This window comes from Podarcis filfolensis (assembly GCF_964270895.1).
Source record: "Podarcis filfolensis genome assembly, chromosome: 7".
NCBI lineage: Eukaryota > Metazoa > Chordata > Lepidosauria > Squamata > Lacertidae > Podarcis > Podarcis filfolensis.
Genome location: NC_139603.1, coordinates 20,420,871 through 20,443,889, shown reverse-complemented (window position 1 = coordinate 20,443,889; position 23,019 = coordinate 20,420,871). Strand labels below are relative to the sequence as shown.

The following is a 23,019-nucleotide window of genomic DNA, read 5'->3' as shown; positions in this document are numbered from 1 at the left end:
TTTTCTTTGAAATTAATAGCAATTACCAGCAGGAGAAATTTCCTCGCTCAATTGCCTGATTTTAGGTGCTACTTGAACATTTTCCCTTTGGTCTTTTCCAGAGTAGAATATTACCAACTACAGAATCTGAAGTCTGTCATTTCCACAGATATTTCCATCTTACTGTGACACTGCATGTTCAATTACAGATATGCTGTTTTCACCACAGAGTCCTGGATCCACACCTCACAGCTCAGGTTATTACCTGCAATAGACTCAGCTGTGCATTATGCACCCCACTGAGAATGCAGGCATCCTTGTAAACAGTATAATGCCGATCTGGTTAACTGTTGCACATCACATGCTTAACTGTGAAACATCAAGTACACCCAATGCTGCTTGATTTCTTTCCCACCCACCGGTTTGCAAAAAAACCAGCCAGAATATTTTTTTTGAAATCTGCTGCCCATTTAACATTCCTATCTGCGACGGCAAATGCAGTTTTCACATCAGGAACAGAAAGTCATGGATATTCACTGCATTCCCCTAACCCCAGCTAATCTCTGCTTGACATCTACAGTTTTTTTGCAAGTGAAGTTAATATCACCTCGATAACATCCACATAATACCATCCTAACACTTGGACATGAAGCAGAGACATCAGGGCTTCTTTATTGGGGGCAGGAGCAGGTGTCCAAATGGCATTCTGCCTTGAGCTTGTGATTATTTTCCAGACAAATTACATTCAAGTATTAGACGAGCTCATAGCTCTGTCTATCACAGAGGCAGGATGAGATTAGGAGAGAAGTGTCTCAGGAGCGGCATGCACGCCTGTATTTTGATTGAAGGAGTGTGTGTGCGCAGGGTGGGGAGAAAATGAAGCAATAATAATCCTTCTGGTCCTCTCTCTTTCTGCAAGATGTTTTGGAAGAGCAAAACCCCCACGCTCTAATGAAATTTTATTTATCAGATTCCACCGTTCCTCCAAGGAGTCTGAAGCAGCAAGGTCAGCCCTGCTTTAGACTAACAGTCGGCGAGAGTGCATCCCGTTTTGCTGTTTGAGGTGTACAGGAAGTGCCACTTTGCCCTGCTGCTGCCACCACTCTGGCCGTGACCTTCTTGCTGGCACTTCCAGCCTGCTCTGCTGCCACGATGTGCCCTGTTGCAGCTGCCCCCGGTCGAGAAGCAAAACCACCATCACTATCGAGGTTGCCTCAATTTGGGCCAAACCCTTGCCAGGGGCAGAGCAAGGTGGGTGTGGTGGGGGTGTACACCCCGGGTGCCATCCCTGAGGGGGTGGGGTTGACAAAATCCTGTCTGGCATGATCACAGCTGCACTGGATCACGCCCCCTGGCTGGGCCACTGCACCAGATTGCACCCCCCGGCCTGGCTGCAGTGGTGGATCACACCCCTCAGGCTAGCCACTGCAGCGGAGCACACCCTATGCCGGGCCGCCGGGCCAGAGCACACACCCCGGCCGGGCTGCCGGGCCTGATCATGCCCACTTGCTGGGTAAGATCGCCCTGTCCCCCTGGGTAGGGAGTCATGGGGGGCAGCGCACCATTACCCCTGCTCCCTGCTGGAGGAGGGAGGCAGGCAGGCAGGAGAAAGGACAGGAAGGAGGCAGGTGAGCAAAAATGGAGGGGGGCAGGAATGGGTGCTGTGCACCCCGTCCCGTCCCTCCCTATGGGCAGTTTGCCCTGCCCCAGGTGCCAGAGAAGCTTCCTCTGCCACTGATCCTTACCTGCTGCGACTCATTCCCTGCCACCATTGGTAACCTAAGTTGTTTGTGATGGTGCCTGAGTATTGAAACCGTACGAAGGAGTTACACAGGGGAGTCAGATCATTTGGCGCTTGGGCATCTTGCCTTCATCACAAGGCCTGGCATGCCAACTCTAGGTGGGGGTGAAGTTTCTTTGACCCCCTCAATATTTGTTGGAAGGGGTCCAGGTGTGTGTTGCACATGAGTGACATCACATGCATTGCACATCACAGCTTCAGCGGCCAGCTCCTCCAGGGCACCCAGCCTCCTCCAGACAACATGAAGTGTGTGTGACATCACATGTGTCAATCTTGGGGGCAACCTGGTGCCTTGGCACAAGGTTGTGTGTATGTGAAAGGGTGGCACCTCCTTGAATCTGGCACTGCATATCCTAAGCCCTGAGGGTGTGTGTGGACCCTGCAAGCTTTAATCCTTTGTGTTAAGATCTGAAGCTTTGAACATAGCGCTGCATTCTAGGGAAAAAAGCTGCTCAAGTTGCAGTGGTCACCGCATGGCAATCAGAGTTTACTCTCCGATACAAGGCAATCACTTCGGACACCAGGTTGTTAAGGGCCACAGCAAGTGCACTGACCTCAAATTGTTTTCTGCAGATATCCCCCCCCCCTTTTTTTTGCTGGTGGCATAAATAAAGCAAACTTTGGCAATCAACTGGATAGAATCCTGAGGGGAGGGGGGACTGACTGTGCACTGTTTTCATAGTTATCACCTGAGCAATTTCGATAACATTAAAAAATCAAATTACTGAAAGTGTCTAGATAGCCCCAAGAGAACAAATCAGCTTCCTAATGGTTCTCATGGCAAAGGTGATTTGCATATCCACAGCTAATCAGAAAGTGGTTATAACGCGTATAGACAAGAACAAGATTGGCTAGCTGTTCAGTAGCAATAGATAATATTAAAAAGTCTGTTCTCTCTCTCTCTCTCTCTCTCTCTCTCTCTCTCTCTCTCAAAAAAAGGGGGGGGCTGAATGCACACAAGAGCACAGTGTTCTACATATTGCAAAAACTGCTGAAGCCAGAGTAGTTGACTCATTGTCACAGGAGGTGTCAACCTTGGAAATGATGAATACAATGCCATGTAATGTAACTTGTAGCTGCAGCATGTATAACTGTCACTGTATGAGGTGCCAACCCATACAATTTATAGAAAGAAAGCTGTGCAGAAAATTCTTAGGCATGCATAGCAATATGAAGAGGGTGAGGACGGTGATGTGTTTGGAGCTGATATGTTTCTGATAGAACTGCCTTCCTTACTGGATTAATTTACATATCTCCCCCCCCCCCAAGTATCCATGGACACCAAGAAGGGACTGGATAGAATTATCCTCACCATATGAGGGTATATTAGACTACACAATCCCCACCCCCCCAGGAACACCTGTATCTCTGGACTTCTATACTCTGGGTGAGTAGGGGTGATCAAAATGGTTAATTTCTCATTTTTCCAAAATCAAATTCAGTTTTGCACATTTCTGCAGCAGTTTCCAAAAAAACAAAACAAAACAAACAAAACCCAGTCCTCACCAAAATTTATCAGCATTTTACTGTACTTCTCCAAATACACACTTTTTTTAAAAAAACCATATATAACGCATTTGTCTATTTTTTTAACTAATATTTTTATGTACACTTTGCCATAATACATGCATATTTGTATACATTATTTGCAGAGCTCCATCACAAAATTTGGACAAGTGTCAAAAGTAGCCCTCTGTACAATGCATTAGGTTAATCAAACATAATATGCTTCCCAATTTATGCACTACTAATACAAGCAGTATACATTATCCTTAATGTAGAGTATATGACACTTACATGCCAAAATGGCTTCTGAGTGGTTAGTAAGAAGCGATCTTACTAATGCATACCGCACAGCTGTCCCGTTTTAAGTGGGACATCCTGGATTTACAGAAGCCACCCCAGCTTCTGATCCCAGCCCCACATAGAACCGAAAGACACATGTTTTATGTTCCCATACTGTGGCGAAATTCCATTGGCACACTCCAAAAGACATGCCAACATACCTTGCCCCTGCATGTCTCCCACACTACTTCCTCCTTCTGCCATGGCTTTCCAGCTGGCCTACATTCTCGGATAGCTCAGGCAGTAAAGCATGAGGCTCTTAATCTCAAGAGTTGTGGGTTTGCCTCATGTTTAGCTAGTGGCGTACCGTGGGTTGGCAGCACCCAGGCAAAAGTTAAGCAAAAGTTTCCTGCATTGCAGGTGGTTGGGTTAGATGACCCTCAGGGTCCCTTCCAACTCTACAATTCCATAATACTTCCAGAAGCACGTACCACACTTCTGGAAATGGCACCAGCTTTTGGAAATGGGGCACCAGCTTCTAGAAGTATAGCTTCGCCGGCAGCGGGTGAAAGTACGAGAAAGGGAGGAAGCCAAGAAGGAGCAGGGGCAGAGTGAAAGGGGGCACAGCCTCTGTTGGGGTGTCAAAGGGTCCAGGTTATCCCTGTTCTGCCCAGACACTGAGGTCCAGCTCCGAGGGCCTTCTGGTGGTTCCCTCACTGCGAGAAGCTAAGCTACAGGGAAAAAGGCAGAGGGCCTTCTTGGTAGTGGCACCCGCCCTGTGGAACGCCCTCCCATCAGATGTCAAAGAGACAAACAACTACCTGACATTTAGAAGACATCTGAAGGCAGCCCTGTTCAGGGAAGTTTTTAATGTGTGGCATTTTAATGTATTTTTAATCTTTATTGGAAGCTGCCCATCTGGCTGGGTACAAATAATAAATTACTATTACTATAACTGTTCTGGAAAAGGGTGCAGTTGACACACCAGCTGAAGCTAATGATTAGGCTGCCTTTGTCACGGAGACTGCCCGGTTCTCCATGGCCAGAGATGGTTCCAAGAGCACCTCAAACTCCATACCTGTTCTTTCAGAGAACAGGCAGGCTCCCCAGTTATTAAACCTGGGAACAGCTCAGTGTCTCTTTCTTAGCAGGATTTAGATTCAGTCTATGGACACGATTTTCCCAGTAGTGATGTATGGAAGTGAGAGCTGGACCATATAGAAGGCTGGCCGCCGAAGAATTGATGCTTTTGAATTATGGTGCTGGAGGAGAATCTTGAGAGTCCCAGGGACTTCAAGAAGATCAAACCTCTCCATTCTGAGGAAATCAGCCCTGGGTGCTCACTGGAAGGACAGATCCTGAAGCTGAGGCCCCAATACTTTGGCCACCTCGTGAGAAGAGGACTCCCTGGAATAGACCCTGATGTTGGGAAAGATGGAGGGCACAAGGAGAAGGGGATGATGGAGGATGAGATGGTTGGACAGTGTTCTCGAAGCTACCAGCATGAGTTTGACTAAACTGCGGGAGGCAGTGGAAGACAGAAGTGCCTGTCGTGCTCTGGTCCATGGGGTCACGAAGAGTCGGACACAACTAAACGACTAAACAACAACAACAATGGACACGATTCTCTCCACCACTGCATCCGAACAAGAGTTCGCTTCAGTTTCTTAAAATTATTGCCCTTAGCTTTTAGAGTTACCCTTTGCTCATTCTAACAGTAACATTTCTGAAATGGATTTCTCCTCCCTGCTCCAATTAGATAGCTATTTTAAAAAACAAAACAAAACAAAAACAACCAAACCATTTCAAGATTTATCAGTGGGGGCAGCTAGCCATTCTTTAGATAGATCTGTAGGGTAAGCCTGCAAAGGCTTCTGCCACATTTGGGTGGTGAGGGAGAGAAACCAGATGTTTATTTTTAATGCACTTTTAAATATTATGTTCCATCTTAATCTATGCTATTACCAGTTCTTCCCAGGACCAGTAAAGAATGCTTGGAAATAGCTTGACATTTATGCATTTCCCTTTTGACATTATCAGGGTTAATTAAGTGATAACCTCCCCAGCAGTGGAAATTGTATGAGGCAATAATGTCACCTAGGATCGTAAGAGTGGAGGCTGTATGGGCGAGTGCTTACTGCGGTGTGAAATATGCTGGGCACCTATTATGGAGCAATTTTTGAAAGAGTAAAAGGAAAACAGAAAGCTGGTGTTTTGAATAACTTTAGGATGGTGAACTGCCAAGTGAGAGAGTCAAGCAATATAGTGGTATTGGATTTCCCCCCCACAAAGAACTGTGTAAATGCTAAGAAGTCTCTCTTAGCAGCCTGGTCTAAGCTGTGGTTCTATAGTTCAGGCCCTTACTTTCCTTGAATAATGAAGATGCACTATGAGAAAGAAAGCTTGAAAATGCATAGAATCATAGAATTGTAGAGTTGGAAAGGACTCTGAGGGTCATCTAGAACCACCGTCTGCAATGCAGGAATCAACTAAGGAATCCATGGCAGATGGTGTCAAAGGGCTGTCAGGAATGCAGGTACATCCACAGGTCAGGAAGAGGACTCGAGACATGATATTCAATCAGATTTTATTCACAAAAGTGAAGTCCAGCCCCCTGCAATGCAGAAATCTTTTTGCCCAATGTGGGGCTGAAATCCATAACCCTGAGATTAAAAGTCTGTGAGCTATCCCTGCTAAATATGGACTCTTCACATAGGGATATAATAACTTTTAAAATATACCGTATTTTTCGCCCTATAGGACGCACCGTCGCATAAGGCGCACCTAGTTTTTTGGGGGGGAAATAAAGGGAAAAAAATTATTTTCCCCCAGGCGCGGGGCTGGGGCGGGGGAAGCCCGAGCTACCCCCGACCCCAGCCCCCAAACAGGCCGCTCTCTGCAAGCCGTGGGAGCCCAGCGCTGGCTCCCACTGCTTGCGGAGAGGTCCGCGAAGCCTGGACGCGCTGAGCTCAGCGCGCACAGGCTTCAGCGTGCAGGCAACTCTCCGCAAGCAGCGGGAGCCCAGCGCTGGCTCCCGCTGCTTGCGGAGAGGTGCGCGAAGCCTGGAGAGCGAGAGGGGTCGGTGCACACACACCCCTCTCGCTCTCCAGGCTTCAGCGAAAGCCTGCATTCGCCCCATAGGACGCACACACATTTCCCCTTCATTTTTGGAGGGGGAAAAGTGCGTCCTATAGGGCAAAAAATACGGTATTTAAAAATATATGTTGCACCTGCTGCAATTTCTTCGCATTTATACTGCACTGCCACCTCTGCTCACATTGCCTCCCAACCCCAACTAATACCCCCTAATGCTTTGTCAACCTTGCCAATCCCAACTCCTCCCTTTATAGCTCACCCAAACTTCCAAATCCCTCACAAGCATTTCCAAGCTATTTCAATGCTAAGGAATTTCTCCCAAACATTACAGTGAATAATATTGTTCTAGTGCTAGATTAGAGCTCAGTGGAAAAGAACATACTTTGCACTCAAAAGATAGCTGGCATAATGTTCTGTTGTGGGCTCTGTGCAAGAAAGAGAAGATACACACTCTGGATTGCTGAGTAACAAAGCTGCAGTGGTACCTCAGGTTAAGAACTTAATTCGTTCGGGAGGTCCGTTCTTAACCTGAAACTGTTCTTAACCTGAGGCACCACTTTAGCTAATGGGGCCTCCTGCTGCCGCTGCGCCGCCGCCACATGATTTCTGTTCTCATCCTGAAGCAAAGTTCTTAACCCAAGGTACTATTTCTGGGTTAGCGGAGTCTGTAACCTGAAGCATCTGTAACCCGAGGTACCACTGTACACACTTACAATGTCAGGTGGAAATAAAAAAAAAAGGAGGTCCGTGAAAATCCAGACGTATGGCAGTGTTGTTTTTCCTTAAAAACAGCTAAAAAACTTATTTTCTCTCTCAAATTTGTCAGAAAAGCTCAACAACTTTTCTGTCCAAATTTACACTGTTTGAAATATGGCAATCCTAGGCAAACTTGTAACTGCACCTACTTTACAACTATCAGAGCACATACCGTTATATAGGCAACTCTCAACTTACGCTGGGTTTATGTTCTGCCTATAAAGCCTAAAGCCAAAATTGGCATACAGTGGTGCCTCGCAAGACGAAATTAATTCGTTCCGCGAATTTTTTCGTCTAGCGAATTTTTCATCTTGCGAAGCACGAAATCCCATAGGAATGCATTGAAAATCAATTAATGCGTTCCTATGGTCAAAAAAAGTCCAAACAAAGCCAAATTTGGTACAACAAGAGTTTATTAAGTGCTCTTTAAAGTCACACATACTGTAAAGAGCATTTCAAAATTCAAACCCAGAATTTTTTTTAAAAAACAGCAGAGTGGCCCAATGGTCATAGAAAATCATAAAAATGCAGAAAAAAACCACAAGCTTCCAGATTCTTGCAAACCCCTCCCCAACTGTTCCCCCAGCCACCCAGCACACAGAAATTCAAATCCAGAATTTTTTTTAGAAAACAGCAGAGTGGCCCAATGGTCACAGAAAACCATAAAAATGCAGAAAAAAACAAGCTTCCAGATTATTGCAAACCCCTCCCCAACTGTTCCCCCAGCCACCCAGCACACAGAAATTCAAATCCAGAATTTTTTTAAAAAACAGCAGAGTGCCCCAATGGTCACAAAAAATCATAAAAATGCAGGAAAAAAACCACAAGCTTCCAGATTCTTGCAAACCCCTCCCCAACACCAAGTCCTTGAATTCCAAACACCCCAACCCAAAATCCAACCCCCCAAAAAAAAGTTTTAAAAGCTTAACTTACCAAATGGCCGTAAAAGAAGTTTTGGAAAAGCTTCAAAAATCACCAAAGTCTTTAAAAACCTCAAAAAAGGCTACTATGTACACTGTGTTCTATGAGTTGCTCCTCGAAGTCAAGTCGCAACTGTATTAACGGTGTTAAGAAAAAGGAAACAAACTTGCAAGACGTTTTCGTCTTGCGAAGCAAGCCCATAGGGAAATTCGTCTTGCGAAGCAGCTCAAAAAACGGAAAACCCTTTCGTCTAGCGAGTTTTCCGTCTTGCGAGGCATTCGTCTTGCGGGGCACCACTATATAGCTGAAACAAATTGGGTTCAATGGGAAGTGAAAATGCCAAAAAGTTTTTTGTTTCCTCCCTGGATGCCAGTCCCCCACCCCTTTTACTTATTTATCTGTTTTGCCAAGCACATAAACCTGAAAACACACAAGTTAAATATATTCATTCCAGTAGCACTTTAGAGACCAACTAAGTTAGTTATTGGTATGAGCTTTCGTGTACATGCACACTTCTTCAGATACCAAACTTAAAACCATGGAGAGACCTGGTCTGAATAGAGACATTGGATACTTATCTCATTACATATGATAAAGCTGTTTTTAGCCATCTCACCCCTTGCTTTTTCCTGTAAGACCATTGCAGTTGTTAATAGTCGTCAACAGGTTTACCACACCTAACAGCCAATCACCCATTCCCACCACCCTTCTGAGTAATACCCCTACCCACCCTCTCACTATATATAAGGGTCTGGTGACTTATGTATCTGAAGAAGGGTGTAAGGTATCTGAAGAAGTGTGAATGCACATGAAAGCTCATACCAATAACTACCTTAGTTGGTCTCTAAGGTGCTACTGGAAGGGATTTTTTAATTTTGTTTCGACTACGGCAGACCAACAAGACCTGTAACAAGTTAAATGGGCATAAGTTGTGAGTTGCCTGTACTGTATTAAACTGAGCACCCCCAGGTCCTACTAAGAGTTACCTCTTAGGAGAAATAGCTCTGGTGGAGATCACAGAGCACTGCCACTGGAATAGTCAATAGAAGACTAGGTAGAGCAGTGGTCTCTCCAGTTTAAGACATGTCATGTTCAGAAACTCTCAAATAAAACAGCAAATTGGAAACTGCAGAGGCCTACTTTTCTGTTTAGAACTGATTGCGTTCTGGCAGGTGACACAATAATGAATTGAGATGATTCTTGGCTGGTTCTCTAAATCATTGTTTTCCAGGGATACAATGAAGAGACTTAGCCATGAAACCTTTAGTTGTGACATGAGAAAGACAGGTAACTATTATTGTGAAACTGTACAAAACTCTGAATGGTATCACTTCGCTTTGAATAAAACAAGCCATATTGTGCTGCCTTATACATTGAATCAAAGGGAAATGTAGGTGCTTGAATCTGGTTATAGAAATGTTTCCTGAATATACACATCTTATTGGCCCACTTGATAGTGCCAAAAACAACAATTTGTGACCGTTCTTCAACACTGAATTGAATGAGAGTCTCTATCTCTGTATAATGCATACCCTCTCCCGGGTTTCTAGTACCTTTGCACACAATGTGGTTTATAGATGCAGCCTTCAGCTTCACATATAAGAGATTTGCCATTCAACAATTGTGTTTATCTTTAAATGGGTTACCTTGATTTTTAATATGTGTCCTACTTCCTGTTTTCTAGTTTTGTGTGTGAATATTGAATAGGCATATGAGTTGAATGGCTGAATTGACTCCTGCCCCATCACAGCCCACCCCAATGCACAAAGCAAGGCTAGCTTTCCTGCAACAAGACTTTCCCCTCTCTTCTTCATTAATGTTTAAGTAGTTACCACACTATGGCTACTGGATTGTAGTGCTAGAGAGAAGCCTCTGCAATTGGGTGGGTGGGGGTATCCTTTTCCACCCTCTAAAAAAGACGAACGAAAAACAAAACCTAGAAAAAAATCTTCTTAAAATATTTTGCTTCCCTCTGACATTCCTGCAGCACTTACTTCTCAGTGCAATATCAAAATTCAACATGAATTTCACTGTAGGGTGACATTTGGTGCCAATTCTATATCTTTCCCATTTGAAATAATGGACACCTTTTAAAGCCATAAAATGCAGGTATGAATCTTCCAAACTAATGATTTGAAACAGACTGGTTTTTATTTGCCTTATATATGAAAAGTGAGCCTCCCACCCCCCGCCCGCTCCGCCTGTTGAATTTTCTGAAAAATGTCTCAGCATAGGCAATCTTAGGGCAGTACAGCCTGTTCCTTACGCAGAGCACTGAGCTGAGGAGGGCACCTTCCTGCCTCCTTTCCAAAGCCTAGCAAGTGCTTGCTTGGGGAGGGAGGTGTGAGAGCTGTGAGAGGGTCCTAGAGTCCTTCCCCCTCCTTTCCAAATGCCTAGTTAGCGCTTCATCTTAAAAAGCAGAGACATCACCTTGCCAACAAAGGTCAGTATAGTTAAAGCTATGGTTTTTCATGTAGTGATGTATGGAAGTGAGAGCTGGACCATAAAGAAGGCTGATCGCCAAAGAGTTGATGCTTTTGAATTATGGTGCTGCAGGAGACGCTTGAGAGTCCCATGGACTGCAAGAAGATCAAACCTCTCCATTCTTAAGGAAATCAGCCCTGAATGCTCACTGGAAGGACAGATCATGAAGCTGAGGCTCCAATACTTTGGCCACCTCATGAGAAGAGAAGACTCCCTGGAAAAGTCCCTGATGTTGGGAAAGATTGAGGCCACAAGGAGAAGGGGATGATGGAGGACGAGATGGTTGGACATTGTTCTCGAAACCACCAGCATGAGTTTGACCAAACTGCGGGAGGCAGTGGAAGACAGGAGTGCCTGGCATGCTCTGGTCCATGGGGTCACAAAGAGTCGGACACGACTAAATGACTAAACAACAACATTAGCGCTTGCCCAACTTTGGAAAGGAGATGGGAGGGCTCTAAGACCCTGCCAGAGCCCTTCCACCTCCCTCCCAAAGACTGACACACATCACTTACCCAGTTTTGGGAAGGTGGCACAAGAGCTGGGGAGGGACATCAAATAGAATGTGTGCAGAGAAGTGTGACTAAGATGATAAAGGGCCTGGAAACCAAGCCTTATGAGGAACATTTGAGGGAATTGGATAGGTTCAGCCTGGTAAAGAGGAGACTGAGAGGAGATAATAATAATATAATAATAATTTATTATTTATACCCTGCCCATCTGGCTGGGTTTCCCCAGCCACTCTGGGTGGCTTCCAACTGAATATTAAAAACAATACAGTGTCAGACATTAAAAACTTCCCTAAACAGGGCCGGCTTCAGGTCTTTTAAAAGTAAAATAGTTGTTTATTGCCTTGACATCTGCTGGGAGGGCATTCCACAGGGCAGACACCACTACTGAGAAGGCCCTCTGCCTGGTTCCCTGTAACCTCACTTCTCACAGCGAGGGAACCGCCAGAAGGCTCTCGGCGCTGGACCTCAATGTCTGGGCTGGATGTTGGGAGTGGAGACGCTTCTTCAGACATACAGGACCAAGGCCACTTAGGGCTTTAAAAGTGAGCACCAACACTTTGAATTGTGCTTGGAAACGCACTGGAAGCCAATGAAGATCTTTCAAATATGATGTTGTTGTTTAGTCATTTAGTCATGTCCGACTCTTCATGACCCCATGGACCAGAGCACACCAGGCACTCCTGTCTTCCACTGCCTACTTCAGCTTGATCAAACTCATGTTTGTAGCTTCTAGAACACTGTCCAACCATCTCGTCCTATGTCGTCCCCTTCTCCTTGTGCCCTCAATCTTTCCCAACATCAGGGTCTTTTCCAGGGAGTCTTCTCTTCTCATGAGGTGGCCAAAATATTGGAGCCTCAGCTTCACGATCTGTCCTTCCAGTGAGCACTCAGGGCTGATTTCCTTCAGAATGGATAGGTTTGATCTTCTTGCAGTCCATGGGACTCTCAAGAGTCTCCTGCAGCACCATAATTCAAAAGCATCAATTCTTCGGCGATCAGCCTTCTTAATGGTCCAGCTCTCACTTCCATACATCGCTACTGGGAAAACCATGGCTTTAACTATACGGACCTTTGTTGGCAAGGTGATGTCTCTGCTTTTTAAAATGCTGTCTAGGTTTGTCATTGCTTTTCTCCCAAGAAGCAGGCGTCTTTTAATTTTGTGACTGCTGTCACTGTCTACAGTGATCATAGAGCCCAAGAAAGTAAAATCTCTCGCTGCCTCCATTTCTTCCCATTCTATTTGCCTGGAGGTGATGGGCCCAGTGGCCATGATAGCCATTTTGAATATGATAGCCATCTTCAAATATCTCAAGGGCTGTCAAATGGAGGATGGAGCAAGCTTGTTTTCTCCTGTTCTGGAGGGTAGGACCTAACTCAAAAGCTTCAAGTTACAAGAAAGGAGATTCCAGCAAAACATCAGGAAAACCTTGCTGATGGTAAGAGCTGTTCGACAGTGGAACTGACTCCCTCTCCTTTATTAGAGGCTTTTCAGCAGATGTTGTATGGCCAACTGCCATGGATGCTTTAGTTGAGATTCCTGCATTATAGGGAGTTTGAGCAGATGACCCGCGGGGTCCCTTCCAACTTTACAATTCTATGATTCTATGAAATACATAAATAAAGTGGGAAAAGAAACACAGAAATGACTTGGGTTTCTACTTTCCTCCAAGATTGCTTCAATACTAGTCTTAATTGCACTTCTGGAGTCTCAATCCATTTGCAGCTTATCATATCATTGTCTAGCAATCCCTATTTTAATAGAATCAGGATTTGGGAAACACATGCTAAAAATCACTAGAGATGACATTGAAATTTGCATTATTTGTTTCAGAATATAAACCACAGTGACTTATAGGAACCTAAGAATAATCCTGCTGGTTCAAACCAAAGACCCATTCTGTTCAGCATCCTGATCTCAGTGGCCAGCTAGATGCCTGTAAGATGCCTGCAACTATCCCCCCAAAGTCATTTTTTTATTGTAAGTTCACAATAGAGACAAAATAGCTAGTTGACTTAGTCATTCACATCCAATAGCAGAAAGTTTTCAGTTGTTCGGGACCACAGGCTATAATTCTTACCGGCAGTTTTGGTTCCCACTGACCCTTTGATCACTGATCCTGATTATTATTATGGTACTTTGTCCCTTCCACCAGCTAACCCTCCCTCCGGTTCATGCACAATCAATTCTGGGACTCATAGGGCTTGAGAGAGCATTTCACATGGAGACGAGCATATCTCTCTGGCTATAAAACTACAAGTTCCACTTAAATTGCAAATGAATATTTTCTCTGGCCTAGTCTCCCTGTTCAGAAAGTTTCTTGATCTACTCGAACACTAGTTCTGACCGGCTCCAGCAAATCTCACAAAATCTGAACAATAGTTACACAGGTACAGGGGAAGTTTCACTTTAGCCTCAATTCCACCCTCATTCTAATGCAATTGCAACCTGAGACATGTTTGCACCCTGTTGACCCAGGATTCTATTGTTACTACTATGGCATCATCAGGGAGTGATGGAGGAGCTCTCCCCTCCCCCTCCCTCTCTCTCCCTCTTCCCATCTGCCTCCATCTCCCTCCCACTGTCCCCATTACAGCAACAAGGAAGGAGAGCGGTCAGAACATACTGGTATATTCATGGGTGGTGAGGGGGAATGGTTAAACAATGTCTCCCAATGATGTCTCCCAATGAGGATGTGAAAGAGTCAAGTTTGGCTCATTGGATTTGGAATAAACCAATCTATTTCCAGGGACGCAGGTGATGCTGTGGGTTAAACCACAGAGCCTAGGACTTGCTGATCAGAAGGTTGGCGGTTCGAATCCCTGCAATGGGGCGAGCTCCCATTGCTCGGTCCCTGCTCCTGCCAACCTAGCAGTTCGAAAGCACGTCAAAGTGCAAGTAGATAAATAGGTACCGCTCCGGCAAGGAAGGTAAACGGCATTTCCGTGCACTGCTCTGGTTCACCAGAAGCGGCTTAGTCATGCTGGCCACATAACCCAGAAGCTGTACGCCGGCTCCCTCGGCCAATAAGGCGAGATGAGCACCGCAACCCCAGAGTCAGCCACGACTGGACCTAATGGTCAAGGGTCCCTTTACCTTTACCTAATCTATTTTCACTGGAGGGGAAATAGTTGGGTTATTCCAAACATGAATCAAACCTGGGGTAGGAGTTATCCTTTGCTCATGCATATTGTGTACTAATTTAGGCTGGAAACAGTGGTCCATTCCAGAGAGCTGAAGGGGGTTTCAAAGAGGTAAAGATGGCTGTGGTGTTTATATTCATCTCACTTTGGCTATTGCTCGAAATGGTTTTCAGGACATGTGCATCATTTTGAAAACCTTGAGCAGAGGAGAAATGGAACAAAAGAAAAAAAATATGTTTGTGGGGCCACAGGATACAAAGCATCTCTCATGCCAGTTTCAACTCTCTGAAAGAAGTATTGTCTGTCTCCATCTTAAAACACACAGAGATACAAATAAGAGTAGGGAGAATGGAAATAGTTACAGCTTTCTTATTAAGTCATGTTGCAGAAACCTTATTCAGTCAGTACAGATCAATGTTGACAATTCCTTAATGATTGGAGGCTTCAAGGCATTAGAAAACTGAGCTGACTGTATTTTCCAGCTAATTTCATCTGAGTACGATTCCCTCATCCCCACCCTTCAGTACAGGCCCTGCACAAGGTGGCAGTGGAAACAACTGATTAAGACCACCCAAAAAGAAATCTTTCTCTTAAACCAGAACATAATTGCAAGAGAACAAGCACAGGGGGTTATAAAGGATGCCTTGGAGGGTGTGTTTTTTAAAACACACAAACAAACAACCACAAGCTTTTATATGCCATGTTCTGTCACTTTCCTTCTGTCTTGTCTCAAACTGCACCAAGGAAGGCCAGACGAACATAAGAAAATCCAGCTCTGCTGGATTAGGTCAATGGATTATCTAGTCCAGTATTCTGTTCTTACTTCGGCCAATACAATGCCTATGGAAAGCCTTCAAGCAAGTCTTGAGTGCAATAACATTCTCCCCTCCTGCCATTTTCAGGAACTGGTATTGAGAAGCTCTACATTTCTTCTTTGGTGATCACTTGTAGCCAAGTAAAATTGTCTTCCATAAACACAATTTTAAAAGTGAGTCTGTAAGTGACTGTGGAGGCCAATTCTGGATCCATAAGTCCTTCCACAGTGTGGACATAGGATTCCAGGTGGGAGTTGATCATGATGAGGGTTTGCCAAGTGTTCCTTCCTCTTAGTGTGTTTCTCCCTTTCGTCCTGAGTTTGAGCGTCTTCAAAACCCCTGACACCTTTGGTAAAGGCTGTTCTACAGTTGGAGCACTTGCAGGCCAGTGTTTCCCAGTTGTCAGTGTTTAAACTACACTTTTAAGATTTGTCTTGAGAGAGTCTTTGAACCTCTTTTGTTGACCATCAGCATACTGCCTCTGACAGTAGAGACACAACGTAGCTATCATGGTTCCATAAATTTGTCAAATCCTTCTTTAAAGCCATCCAAGTTGATGGTCATCACTGCCTGCCATGGAAGTGAATTCCATAGTTTAACTATGCACTCTGAGAAGAATTTCTTTGTTTAGTCTGTTCTGAATCCTCCAACATTCAACTTCACTAACTCACTCTGAGTTCTCATGCTAATGCAGTGTCTAATTTTATATGCTTCTATTGTGTTGCCTTTTCCCTCGATAAAAAAGCCCCAAATGCTGTGGGAAAGAAGAAGCAAGACTGGCTTACAAGATAAGCCATATAATAGAATCCATAAAAATGCCACTATAGCAAACAATTTCTAAAATCTATGACAAAATATAACCTACTGTTAAAACAAAGTAAAACACAAACCTGAAAGCAGAAAGAGGAAAATACATTATCAACAACAGAGCCAAATGTTACACATGGAAAACCCACTGAAATAAAATATTTACACTTTCGTGTGAAATTCACCCAAAGCAGCAATCTGATAAACTTCACTAGGGAGGAGAGCCCTGAGTCAAAGGTAGCATCGCCAGTTTGCCCCCACAACTGAGGGTGCCTGGGGCCGTGCGATGTCACCACACCTTGTGTGCTCGGTCACCCCACAGCAAGCTGGCCCCCACTTTGGGGTGGGGGGCAGCCCCTTCACTGAAATTTTTGTGGGGCCTGGGCACCCACAGCCCCACATAGATGGCATGTATGGTCACAGGATAACTACTGAGAATGACCAATGGTGATGGAAAGAAGATAAAGTCCCAACCAGAAACAAATGGCTGAAGATGATGGACTACGCAGAAATGGCAAAAATGACCGGGAAAATCAGAAACCAGGAATAGAGAAACTTTAATAAAGAATGGGGGGAAATTACAATTTACCTAAGAGAACACGCTAAACAACTAAAAATGTTGGCAGGATTTGACTAACGCTTGTAATGTACTAAAAACTAAGGTAAAAATATATGATGCAGTTGAAAAAGATTGAAAATGGAAACCATGGAAAGGTGGAGGGAAGTCTAAGGATTCAGGGAATCCTAAATGTTGATGATAATGTCTAATGTTTGAATTTAAATGTGTAGTGTAAAACTGAATAAAAAAGATTATAAAAAAGAGAATGACCAATGGTCAGTGATGGTGGTATTTGTTGCTTAGTAGGTTAGTCTCTCTTGCTTTGGATGTCTGCTTCTGGAAGGCTCACATGCATGACAGGAACAGCTTAGCAAAACATATCTTCTAAAATTCTCTGAAAGCATAAAGAAATCAAGAGGAGACTGAGAGGCGATATGATAGCCATCTCAAAATATCTAAAGGGCTGTCCCATGGGACATAGAACAAGCTTGTTTTCTCCTACTCCAGAGGTCAGGACCTGAACCAACAGCTTCTAGTTTCAAGGAAGGAGATTACAACAAATCACCAGGAAGAACTTTCTGACAGTAAGAGCTATTTGACAGTGGAACAAACTCATTTGGGAGGTGGTGAACTCTTCTTCCTTGGAGGTTTTTCAGCAGAAGTTGGATGTCTTGACTATCATGGATGCTTTAGTCAAAACAAAAAAAAAATTTTTTCCTTCCAGTAGCACCTTAAAGACCAACTAAGTTAGTTCTTGGTATGAGCTTTCGTGTGCATGCACACTTCTTCAGATACACAGTGTATCTGAAGAAGTGTGTATCTGAAGAAGTGTGCATGCCCACGAAAGCTCATACCAAGAACTAACTTAGTTGGTCTTTAAGGTGCTACTGGAAGGAAAAAAAATTTTTTTTGTTTTGACTATGGCAGACCAACACGGCTACCTATCTGTAAATGGATGCTTTAGTTGAGATTCCTGCATTGCAGGGGGTTGGACTAGCTGACCCTTCAACTCTGCAACTCTATGATTCTATAGACCCAGGCCATAGATTTTATTGATTTATTGACTGGACCTAATGGTCAGGGGTCCCTTTACCTTTACCTATTAGTGAAATGCAGAGGACATGGCCCCTGAACATGGTGGGGTATGTGGCCTGAATATATAGGAGGTCATATGAATCCCTCTGATGTTTCTTTTATCACATTGCTGAGATGGGAAATCTCAGGTAAGAGTTAAATAAGTCAAGGATTATTTTTGGAACACCCTTTCCTTTTTGAGTCATCAACATAATAACACCCTGTTCTTTATAAATACTACTGGTCGGAATGATGAACATTTAGTAGATCTGCCCTTTTTTCGGGGTCTTCTCGCGATTCCTTTTACCACTTCAATTCTTTAGCTAAGTGGAAGAATCTGCTTATGCATTTGTATTCTGCCCAGATCTACAATTTTTGTAAAGGCCAGCTTTCCCATAAAAAAGGGATTATAAATAGTGCAGAAAAATGATGATCCAAGCTGGGCACTTAAAAAACACAACAAAAGCATAAAAGTAAAGGTCATTTTCACAGTTTTTATCTTGAAGGACTACCCAAAGATTATAGTGAGGATTCAAGTCAATTCCATTTATTAGGATACGTTTTGCTAGGCTTGTGGGGCCCCCTCCCCATTTCTTACAGTCAAAGAGGTTGTGTTCATCAGAAAACATGATCTTTGAGTCTGCTAAATGAAAGCAGTTATTCATTTAGTTCTGACTGGGCCTATGCAAGGCAAGAGAGTGTCGAGGGGACAAAATTGGCTTTCGTTTTTGCAGATGTGCGAATATCTTTATGCATATGTATATATCCTACAGGGATATTCCCTGCAGATTGAAAGATAGCAAATCAGGGACTAAGCTTCTAGTTCTATTAGTCTGCAATTTGGAAAGTTTCTTACTCTTTCACGTCTAAATATTTGTGAACAATAGCCTGCAAACGCCATCCAATTGTGAGTCCACGCAATAAACCCTGTTCGTGGAGCCTACCCCCCAGAAATGAGACATGACAACAATGTATGGGTTTAAATTAGGCCACAACTTTACTGAATTTCAGGTGTAGGAAACCTTGGCTTAGGCCTTGGAAGGTATTCGTCTCAACCCAACAGAGACTGAGGATGTGCAGGGCAATCAGGAGCAGTGGGAGGGGACAGTTAAGCATGAACTTACACAGCATGCCCTCCCACTTCACCAAGCCAGGAGTTTGACCTATATGCCACCGCTCTAGGGCCAGTGACTCCCACAATCAACCCTTTAATGGGCCCTGCAAACACCACTGCATGGGGGTGCCTGAAGATGTTACCCCCCATCTTGAAGACAGACTATAGGATACCGAACAAGGCCCCAAACCGCCAAAGTTGTGACGAATGTTCAGTTAAATCACGGGTAGGCAAACTAAGGCCCGGGGGCCAGATCCGGCCCAATTACCTTCTAAATCCAGCCCGCAGACAGTCTGGGAATCAGCATGTTTTTACATGAGTAGAATGTGTCCTTTTATTTGAAATGCATCTCTGGGTTATCTGTGGGGCCTGCCTGGCGTTTTTACATGAGAAGAATGTGTGCTTTTATTTAAAATGCATCTCTGGATTATTTGTGGGGCATAGGAATTCGTTCATTTGTTTCCCCCCAAATATAGTCCGGCCCCCCACAAGGTCTGAGGGACAGTGGACCGGCCCCCTGCTGAAAAAGTTTGCTGACCCCCGAGGATACTGACCAAGGTCTAAAACCACCAAAGTTGTGGTGAATTGCTACGGGGAAGGCAAAACCTGACAATGCAGGGAAATTCCTTCCTGGATCTGAATATAGCAACCATCTTATGACCGTAGCAGCGCCCACTGACTTAGGAAGCAAGAGGTTAGCCTGCAAAAGAAGACCATGTTATATTTTAGGGAGGGTTGGGTGGGTGCATCTGGAAGCAAAACAAAGTGAGTCTGGGCCAAAGAGCATTGGCCCTTTTCTCGGCTCTCACTCCACCCCCAGCCGGCAGCCCGCTATCCTACCAAGATGGGGGCAGGGCGACAGCCACCCTGCAGCATTGTGGGTGGCACCTGGACAGGTAAGCCCGTGCAGTGTTGCAAACCCCGCCCACCTCTTGGAGGGGGTGAGTGGAAATTATTTCTATAAATAATAATAAAACCTCTTACTTCCAAGGACTGTATAATCCAATATAGAGGATGGGGTAGTAACAATACTGGATAATAATACTGATTAGTTTTAATATTGTTACTGTTTTTCATTATGTTGTTTTTGTTTTTGTTGTTGTTATTTAAATATATGGTACAGGAAGCAGCAGGATTGGCAGATGACACACGAAGACAATAAGAGTCATGTAAAAAAGGCAAAGGACCCCTGACAGTTAAGTCCAGTCACGAACGACTCTGGGGTTGTGGCACTCATCTCGCTTTACTGGCCGAGGAAGCTGAAGTTTGTCCGCAGAGAGTTTTTCCGGGTCATGTGGCCAGCATGACGAAGCTGCTTCTGGCCAAACCAGAGCAGCGCACAGAAATGCCATTTACCTTCCTGCTGGAGCAGTACTTATTTATCTTCTTGCACTTTTGACATGCTTTCGAACTGCTAGGTTGGCAGGAGCTGGGACCGAGCAACGGGAGCTCACCCCGTCGCAGGGATTCGAACCACCAACCTTCCAATCAGCAAGCCCTAGGCTCAGTGGTTTAGACTACAGTGCCACCTACGTCCCAAGAATCATGTAGGGGAACACAAAAAACCCTAAATATTGTGAAGGATGACTGAATCTATATTTTAATTCAGCATCATGGCTTGCATCTGTTATATATGTATATTCATACACACATACCATTTTGCTTCTGGATCTAATTTGATCTTTAGCTAGCAAATTAAACAGTTCCAGCTTAAGCTTTCAATTTAAATCTTAAAAGTCTGGGACAGGATCCAAATCCATGATATGCACATCTGTGTGTGTGTCTGTCGAGGAGGAAGAGAAAAAGGCATGCTTAGCCTGAGATTCATCTATTTCCCCCCTGTATAGCATTTCCCTCTGCTGAAGAGATAGGCATTTTCGTATTTTTAAACAGCACTGGGAATTGCTGCAGGGACAACAAGTAGCAAAGCCCAGCTGTACCTTTCCTGAGCACACATATCACTTCTCTGGATCCCGCCCAGCAATAGAGGGAACAGTAATTGCCAATATCTAGGAAGAATATGACGAGAGACACCGAGGGCAGCTTGTCATGCTGTGTGTGCTGTGCTCAGGTACAGCTTCTTAAGAACAAAGCACAACTTTTAAAAAGTGAACATGGACATGCAGAGAAAGGAAAATGCTAATCCCAAGCCTTTCTTCCCTCTGAGTTATTTTCTCCAATCAAGATGAGATTTTAAAATTTATTTTTATTTATTTATTTTGAGGTTGGAGGAGGGCAAGAATTCAGTATGCAATCCTCCACTTACAGTCCTTTGAAGGGCTTCACCATGTCGTTTGGTTCAAATCATAGCTCAGTTTTCTGAGTGCTCCATTTCTAAAAACGTTGAGGTCTGAATATTCTATATGTGAGGGAGTTGGTTTGTGTGGTGAGGAAAACCTGCAAGCGTGTAAACATGTAAAGCTACTCTCTTCTTTAGCATGGTCTCAAACGGCAGGGTTTTGGGTTAAACTCACGTTCTGGCTCAAATTAAAGGCCTGATACTATCCCATGGCTCCATGACCATGTCCAAATAGCAGAAGACCTGGAAAGAACAAACAACTTTTTTGGATTCCTGGGCTTCATTCCTAGCATATCTAGACTAAAAAGTCATATTCAGGTGGTTACTCTGCTCCCAGGTTGGGGCTAGTTTGCAAGGAGAGACCCCCTTGATTAGACGCTGGCTGGCGAAGGGTCTGAGCATTGCCAAGTCCATCAGGGGAGCACAACACTTACTGGCAACCCATGCTACACCCCTGGCTCCAGGTAGGACTCAGAGAAAATTCTGACTGAAGCCCTGGGGAGATGCTGCCAGTTAGCATAGGCAGGTAAAAGGTAAAGGTAAAGGACCCCTGGGTTGTCCAGTCAAAGGCTACTATGGGGTTGCGGCACTCATCTCACTTTCAGGCCAAGGCAGCCAGTGTTTGTCCTCAGACAATTGTCCAGGTCATGTGGCCAGCATGACTAAACTGCTTCTGGTGCAACAGGACACCGTGACGGAAACCATAATGCATGCAAACGCTGTTTACCTTCCCACTGCAATGGTACCAATTTATCTACTTGCACTGGTGTGCTTTCAAACTGCTAGGTTGGCATGAGCTGGGACATAGCAGCAGGAGCTCACCCCATCATGGGGATTCGAACCGCCAACCTTCTGATCAGCAAGCCCAAGAGGCTCAGTCGTTTAGACCACAGTGCCACCTGCGTCCCATGTAGCATAGACAACACTGAGCTTGATGGACCAATGGTCTGACTCAGTATATGGCAGCTTCCTATTTTCCTAAGGCCTGGAGTGGGAAAAGTCAAGTCTGAGAGGTTCCAGTTATTTATAAAGGGAAAGTTTCATATTAAGTCCTAAAACAAAATATGGTCATTTTAGAAAAGGAAAAGAAAAGAAAAATATAATGGCAAGATATCTGTAGCCAAAATGAAAGAATGTGGCTCCTATCTAGTTTCGGTTTCAGAGAAGAACTACAGGTTCTGTGTGAGGAATATAAATCCCCAGCCACAGCAAAAGTTACTTTGACTTCAATGGGGTGCAATTGGATGGAGATATGAATTTAGATCCACATTCTACTGGGAATAAACAGAGAAGTTTGCTTTTTCACTGATGACTGAATCAATGCAAACATGTTTATTTAATAGAATGTTTGTAATATATTTTTTAAATAAAAAATGAAGTTTAATAAAAGAACACAAAGAAATGCAGAAAAGGTGGCATGTAACAGAAAAGTCTGACAATATTTCAGTTTTAAACTTTATGTAGTTTCATGTCTGGCCCTACTATTAGGTAGAATGAGGTGGCTACTTCAGGAGACAGATGCTGGGAGGTGGGATGGGGGACCAGCTACAAGGTGATGGAGATAAGAGCTGTGTAGCTACGTTACCTGACCTGGGCTCTTTACCCTACCGTGAATTACCCTACTGTCAATGATGCATTTGATGGTGCTGTCCCATAACCAAAGCTGAAATATATGAAACTGCCATTCTGATTGGTTTTATACATGGAATGGGTGGGCACCATCCAGTTTTTTGCCTCTGGCAGAAAAATGCCTTTGGCTAGCCCTGCAAAGTTTAATTATGGAAGCACAAAGCAGGCTGGTCACAAACTAATAGAGCTAAGTTTGTTGAAGTGGGTCATTTCCTTCCTTCCCAACATCTCCCATGGGCTAGCGCTG

At 44.3% G+C, this 23,019-nt stretch overlaps 1 long non-coding RNA gene across 4 annotated transcripts in view; it reads right to left on the bottom strand.

Annotated features, from left to right (window-relative positions):
* LOC310767219 overlaps nt 1–23,019 on the bottom strand; it is a 168,244-nt gene that overhangs the window by 25,506 nt on the left and 119,719 nt on the right. The window contains exon 3 of one of the 4 annotated variants that reach the window (XR_014550759.1): nt 21,319–21,386. The exons of the other annotated variants lie outside the window; for them this stretch is intronic. This is a non-coding gene — a long non-coding RNA (uncharacterized lncRNA). The remainder of the gene's footprint in view (nt 1–21,318; nt 21,387–23,019) is intronic. 4 annotated transcript variants of the gene reach the window in all.